This window comes from Vombatus ursinus, unplaced genomic scaffold, assembly GCF_900497805.2.
Source record: "Vombatus ursinus unplaced genomic scaffold, bare-nosed wombat genome assembly UNPS02014807.1, whole genome shotgun sequence".
In the NCBI taxonomy this organism is placed as follows: Eukaryota; Metazoa; Chordata; class Mammalia; order Diprotodontia; family Vombatidae; genus Vombatus; species Vombatus ursinus.
This window is the reverse complement of record NW_020954585.1, coordinates 8,860,634-8,868,400: the sequence shown is the minus strand read 5'-3', so window position 1 is coordinate 8,868,400 and position 7,767 is coordinate 8,860,634. Positions and strand designations below refer to the sequence as shown.

At 42.7% G+C, this 7,767-nt stretch overlaps 1 pseudogene; it reads left to right on the top strand.

Annotated features, from left to right (window-relative positions):
* LOC114052004 overlaps positions 1 to 7,767 on the top strand; it is a 23,081-nt pseudogene that overhangs the window by 10,175 nt on the left and 5,139 nt on the right.

Sequence of the window (7,767 nt, the reverse complement as noted above, 5' to 3'; positions counted from 1 at the left end):
TTCTCTTCTCTTCTCTTCTCTTCTCTTCTCTTCTCTTCTCTTCTCTTACCTTATTCTCTTCTCACTTACCTAAGTTCTATTGACCACATGAAAAGTCTGCTGATGGTGAAGCACCCAACCCAACTGGGAGGTTATATTCCATGCCACCCTTCCCAAAGGGGTCCAGATATTTCCCAGCGTATAGCTGCTGACTGTGCTCTGGGTACTGTGCATCTCCTGTCACAAAGTTTCTATAAATCAGGAGAGGAAAGAAGGTGCCCCCAATCTTACAGACAGGACAATAGAGGTATAGGGTAGTATGTGACTCATTCACTTGGGGTTAGAGTAGATAATCTAGAATCCACATAAGCCTCCATCACTCCCCACCACCCCCACCCAAGTTGTGAGCTGCTTCCCCATATACATATGTATATTCAATTACATACTGGCATCTCATACAGAAGCATGCAAACACTTTTTTCTTTCTGCAGGGACAAAAGTTAGATTGATTTACAAACCTCAGAAACAATGTGGAATATAACGGATACAGGTTGGATTCTCAACTTACTGGGGACATTTCTGGAACCCTGGTCATCTGGAGCTTGCTCATTTATCCACCATTTGCCAAGGATGGACCCACTGGTTATCATCAATGTAAGTTTGGATCTAATGCATGGGGGTTGGTAAGGATGAATCCAAAGTCCTCTGATGCAGGAGCCAATATATAGGATCATCGAAACACCTAGAAACACCCCACTGATATCTCATCCTGGAGTTATGATATGGAAAATCACCTCTGTCTGCTTGCAAAGATGCATCTGCATCCTTAACCCTATTTTCGTCTAGGAAGCTAGGATGAGCCCTAGAGGACCAGTGCTGCTAACCTCAGATTCTGTTGAAGTGATAAGGGACACATTTTGGCATAACCTGTTGTCCTCCTCAGCATTAATCTTAAAGGTCTGGCATATTTCAGATGCTCTTCCTTGCTGTCTATGGCTCTGTCACTTGACAGTCTGCTCCAACTCTCATTTTTAATCCTTTAATACTTCCCTACCTCTACCACCCTTAGCACAAGTGCTATGCCAAGTGGGGCTGTGCCCTTTATAAGCTTGTGTAGCACTTGTACTGCTTTAAAAACACTTTCTCATATATTATTTCATTTGCTCTCCATAATAAACCTTATTGGATAGGCAGGCTGACATTTATATATAATCTTTGGTGGTTTGTATGTAACATACTTTGCAAACATTAAAATGCTACATTGGATCATAGGAACCTCAGGGGGCACCTAGTTCAACCCCTTTGTTTTATGAGTGAGGGAATTGAGACTGAATGTCATGCCCAAGGTCATACAGAGAATAAAAATTAAGATTTGAACCCAGATCCATTGATTCCAGAGGCCATTGCACTTTTCACTGTACCAGGTTGTTGTTGCTGCTGCTACTAATATTTATTGTTGCCCTTGTTAGGTACTGCAAGTGTTATTATCCCTATTTTATAAAAGGGGAAACTGAGGTTAAGTGACTTACCCAAGATCACACAGCTAGTCAGTGTCAGAGATGGGATTTTACTCTATATCTTCATGACTCCACATCCTCTACATCATATCACTTTCCAAGATAAGAAGCTAAGACCCAGAGTTAAAGGAATTGCTCAAAACTATCAGTCAATCATCAAACACTTATTAAGTGCCAGGTACCATGCTAGATGGGACAGCTAGGTGGATCAGGGGATAGAGTATCAGTCCTGGAGTCAGGAAGACCTGATTTCAAATCTGCCCTCAGATACTTACTAGCTGTGTGACTCTGGGCAAGTCACTTAACCCTGTTTGCCTCAATTTCTCATCTGTAAAATGAGCTGGAGAAGGAAATGGCAAGCCAGTATCCTTGTCAAGAAAATCCTAAAATGTTCCCTTGTGGAGAGTTGGATACAACTGAAGAACTACTAAACACTGTGTTAGGTGCTGATGATACAACATTCTTCACTTCCAAGAAGTGACTTAGGAATAAAACCCAGTTGTCCTGACTCACACTCATGGCCTAGAACCGGAAGGGGACAATAAAGGCTATCAAATCTTCCCTGGTCATTTTACAAATGAGGACACTGAGGTCCAGAGAGGCTGAGACTTGCCCAAGGTCATGGAGTCAATGGCAGGATTGTAACTCTGATACCCCAGGGTCAGCAATCTTTCTACTGCACCCCTCTTCCAATGTCCTTTCCAATAGAATGTGTCACCTTTGACAAAGAGAGGTACTAACTCACTTAGACGTTTTTGGGCTAAGTTTATAAATGCTTGGGATCTCCTTTGACAGGAAACAGACACTAGCCAAATGGAAGAGCAGCTAATATGTTCAGTCAGTAGATGGCTCTTGATTTTTTCCTATGAGATTTATTTGCAGACATAAGCACTGCCTCCCAGCAGTCCTTGCATTCCAGAGGGTCCATGAATGAACAATTTATTTTCCTTTTCTGAAATGTTTCCTTGGTGGAGGTAAGGGTGAAAAAGGGGAATGGATGCCACAGTTCACACAACTTTTTCCTTCAGGTTGACCTAATGAACCTCTCCAGTCTTTTTTATATTTTGAGTACATAGTTATGCCCAACTGGGTATATAAGGTTCTCAGTACCTTACTATGAGATCGATGCCCTTCAAATTCCTGCATGACCACCCTCCCCTGGTCTTGGAAAACATTTTTTTCCAGGGAAAAAGTCACTTACTCAATCACTAACTATGCATTTATAGCTACCTGACATAGAAGAGGAGGAAATTACCTCACTTGTGTTGGACAGAGGCTTCCAGAAAAATTCCTCTGACCTGAGGGAGGTAGAATAAGTGTAGCAAGAAAAGCACTAGGAGCATCTGGGTGGCACAGACCTCTGGAGTTAGGAGGCCCTGAGCTCAAATCTGGCCTCAGACACATAGCACTCACTACTAGCTGTGTGACTCTGGGCAAGTCACTTAACCCCCATTGCCTCACCAAAAAAAAAAAAAAAAAAAAAAAGGATCTTATTTAATGTCATAAGAACAGGGTTCAAAACCTGCCATTATTACCTATAAGATGTCGGGCAAATCATTTAACTTTTCTGGGCCTCAGTCTTTTCTTCTGTAGAAAGGAGGAAATTGATCTTGATGACCTCTGAGATCCTTTCCAGCTCTAAATGTACGAGCAATATTTTCCTCTCTTCTACCCCGAGTCCCTGGAACTATAAGAAACTACTATTACTATAAGAAACTCACTTTTTTGTCTCTTGAAGGCTCTTTGGTCCAGAGTCCCCTATTGAAACGCATATATCCTGAGATGAGTATCACCCTAAATTATTATCAGCCACTTCCTAAGTTCTATTCAGGAACCTGATAGGGTAGCTCAATGAGAAACACCAGAAGAAGGGAAAGAGGATCTGAAAGGGGAAGTAGGAGGCCACCAAAAACAAACATGTGACTTCTCATGTTTGTCAATGACTGGCCTTGATGAACTTTCCCCTTGGTTTCTTTGTTCTTTCCCTAATCCTACCAGGGAGGAGGGAGCCCCAAATAAAATAAAAGTACATAGTGAGTCGGACAGAGAGGCAGAGTGTTTCAATGCAAACAGCATGGAATTTGGAGTCACATGACTCTGTCACTTACTATGGGGCCTTAGGCAAATCACTTACCCTCTCTGCACCTCAGTTCCTTGTTCTGTAAAATGAGGGGATCAGACTAAACAGAATCTAAGGTCCCTTTTACTTCTGGATCTATGAAACTATGAACCAAGCACTTGGCATTGGAACTGCAGTGCAATTAAAAGAAATGTTACTCCTCATCTTGAGCACCATGTTAGAATATGGGTATTGTTTAGGGACTTACTCTCTATGCTCTTTATATCAAAATCCACCAATCCAAAGATTTGATATTAGTTTGATAATTGACTGAAGGTTCAACATCTGAGCCATCTCCCTGTTCTTATTCACCAGATTTTCTCCAGATATCCCATCAATACCACGCTGGCACCTCCTATGTTATAACGGATGCTGCTAAAGCAAGATCTCACCAGGTAGGTAATGTCATCCATTGCCTGCAGGTTGGCAAGGTTCATCCTAGGTCATTAGTCCATCCTCAGCTTTGCCCATCCTCAGACAAGAGCATCTTTCCTGGAATGAGGGTTTGTGCTAAGATCCACCGCTGTAGTAGGCATGCAGATGAAGCAAATGAAGCATCCGTTTCCAAAATGGGATTTTATCTTGCTTTAAAGTGGTTGCTAGTGGGAGGAGTAAGACTGTGTGTGTGTGTGTGTGTGTGTGTGTGTATGTGTGTGTGTATGCATGTGCGTACATATGCATATATATCCTAATCAAGAGTCTACAAGGAGGCAATAGGGGATAGAATGTTGGACCTGGAGGCCTGAATTCTTACTATTTTGCACAAATCATTTAAACTCTCTTAGCCTCAGTTTCTTCTGATAATAATAGCAACTAGTTCACAGGGTTGTTCTGAGTATCAAATGAGACAATATTTGCAAAGCACTTTGCCAACCTTAAAGCTCTACACAAATATATCATTATCATCATTATCAACATCATCTTCATCATCATTACTATTATTATTATTATTATTATTATTATTTTCAGTGGATCATAGATTTAGAGTTAGAAGGGACTTTAGAAGTCTTATCTCATCCAACCTCCTCCCTTTATAGACAAGTAAAATGAGGCTGAGAGAGATTGACTTTAAATCACTATGGTACTAAGCAGCAGATTTGGGATTTGAACCAAGGTCCTTGGCTTCTCACTGTCTGGCTATTGAGATGTGAAGGACTCCCAACTACTGTCCCTGCTGCTGAGAATTTCCTTCACCAGCCTCCCTAGCAACCTAAAACTCTGCCATTGGTCAGTTTCCTTTTCTGTTAAGCTAAGAAGGCCACAGTTAGAGGTACAACTGTACGTGGAGGCAGGAAAACCTGAGTTCAAATCCAGCCTCAGACACTTACCAGTTGTGCGGCCCTGGGTAAGTCATTTATCCTCTCATAGCCTCAGTTTCCTTATCTATAAAATGGGGATAATAATAGCACCTACCTCACAAGGTTATTGAAGGGATCAAATGAGATAATATTTGTAAAGTGCTTTGTAAACCTCAAATGCTATGGAAATGCTAACTATTATTATTAAATTTCAAATGCCATGAGGCAAAGTGACAGCTCAAGTTGTTTCTGGTTATTAACACCTCAAGGTGAATTAGAAAGAACACAGCCCAATAAGAATGAGGTATGGTACAAGAAAGTTTTGATGGAAGGGCAGAAACATTGGGATCCTGCCTTAGAAAGGCAGGAAGGTTAAAGAGGTAGAATGGACCTCAATGGTCATCTAATCCAACTGTCTCATTTTATAAGTGAGGAAACTGAGGTCCAAGGAGGTGATATGACTCTTCCAAGGTCACACGGATAGTAAACATAAAAGGGGAAATTTTAACTCAGACCCTCTGACTATCTCCATTTCTACCTTGGGGTACTGTGTAGAAGGAGGTATTGGTAGTATGAAGGCACAAGATGCCTTGGGATAAGGGAGAGGTAGGAAAGAAAAGGCACAAGAGGAACATGGAGCTGCCCCAAATACAAGCTATTTGTTTTGTGTTTTCCAAAGCAAATTTCATCCCCTCACCCCAAGCTTCCCCATGGCTACCCCTGGAGTACTAATAATGTTTGCACCACCTCTGCAAGTGTTCTGGTCCTCCACACTCCTCCAGCTCCCCACCCCAGCTTCTTTTATTTCTTATGAGAAATAAGGGAACTGAAGGTTAAAGAGGTTTAATGGTTTTCCAGAGTCACGTAGTGAGTAAATAACACTAGAACTCGGGTCCTCTGGGAACTTGGGTCCTCTGACTCCTAGTCCAGGGTTCTAGTATCAGACAAGTCAGAGAGTAGCAATGTTGCTTGCAAATGCTACACATTCAAACAGTCCTTGGTCCCAATGCAGTGAAAACCACAAACATCTCCAAAGATCAGATTTCTCACTATTCTAATATCTCTGGTCCCCACTACCACCAATTCCATCTTAACTGGGGAACTTTGTAGCCTTATACTCTGTCCATTCCCAGCATAGTTCCTGGGACAGAAATTTGTTACTTATGGAACTTTGGGGGCTCAAGACACTTCTGTCCCCTAAAAGAGTTTCCCATAGGGCTCAGAACAATTGTTTGTTTTCTTTTTTGTTGTTGTTGTTCAGTTACAAGTTCCAAAGCCTTCGCTTCTGCCTCAGCTCCGGAGAGACCCTCCTCCCTAAAACCCTGAAAAAGTTAAGGAATATTAAGGAAATCTATGGACAGATAGAAACTGTATGTTCTCTCACCTTTAGCTGTAGGCAGCATGACCCAAGAGTAGTTTTTAAAACTTGTTTCCAGAATTTCTAGAACAGAAAATAAACATGCATGCACTTACATTTTCTAAAATCCTACATTGTCAGATATTCCTGCCTAGAGAACATATTTGAACCAAATAAGGCAATTAGCTTAAAAGCCAGGTGCCAGTCAGGGTGGGGTTGAGATAAAGATGCTTTTAACCATTTCTTTTTTCCTTTTTTTGCCCTAAAGAATTTAATGATATCTTTGCCTAGCCTCTTCCTCCCCTGCCTGCCACTTTTTACTACTTCTCTCCCCTACCCAGTGCTAGATCCTGAGACTGACAACAGAGATGAAAAGAGTGAAGTACTTAGCTGTCAATGACTTTGTGACATAGTGTCATCAATGTGCATCTCTTCATGGTATGCCTAAGGCTTTCAGCAACTTAAAGTATAGCCCAATGCACAAAGACCTTTCTAGTGGAATACAAACAGATGTGTAGAGAAAGTCACCCAGGTAGCTGGATTCTCCAAAACTGAAATGATCTGCCACAATAAAGTCTCATCTGGTTCCTTTGCTATCCCTCCTAACAAAGCTGGCTTTAAAGTCAAAGGCCAGTACTGACAAGGGCCAGTAAAAGAACACTAGCCTGGGCTCACTCTACTTTAATCTGTTCCAACAATCAGTCTCAGAATATGAGAGACTGAGAAGCTTGTTAAGTTGGTTGGCAAGTGACACCTTCTTACTCTCATAGATCAGTTATCGCCTTGATTTTCTTATCGTCCATGTAATAATTTCCCACTCTTTCTACTATGGACTGTGCTGATCAGTAGCGTCCCATTTGGCTGAACTGTGAGGGACTGTCTGATGTTGGCAACTACCAGGTGGGCGCTGTGGCAAGAGTAGGGTAGAATTTGGGTATTTTGGAAGTCGAGGCAGGGGCTGTGGTAGGCGGAGTCATGGTGAACTGGGATGGGCTGGGTATGGAGAAGCCCTGAGGCAGTGGGCAGTGCTATGTGAGATAAGCTGGGTGCAAGGAAGTAGCCAGAGCTTGTGCTCCTAAGGCAAGGGGCAGTGCCACATGGGAGTGGGACGGCAGAGGACTGAGTTCCCTTTGCTTAGTCCTCTCCCTATATGCAACGTCAACCCCAGACGCCTCCATCTTGTGACCTTTCTGACTTCCTGGGTCCCTTTGTGTAGCACTGACCCCAGACCCCTCCTCCCAGTATCTGAGTCTGACTTCCTAGGTCATGTACTCTGTCTATGCACTAATCCCAGATGCCTCCTTCCTGTATCCGGTCCTAGCCTCCTACGTCACTCCCTCTTCCTTGGTGTGCTAAACTCAGACAGCCCCTTCCGGTATCTGACCCTACAATCATTAGCTAGTAAGCGGGCTGGGGAGGAGGGACTAAGTAGGTACTTAGGAACGAGCCGTGGTCAGATCACACTCTCTCTCTCGGCTCCTGCTCTGTTGCTCTGGC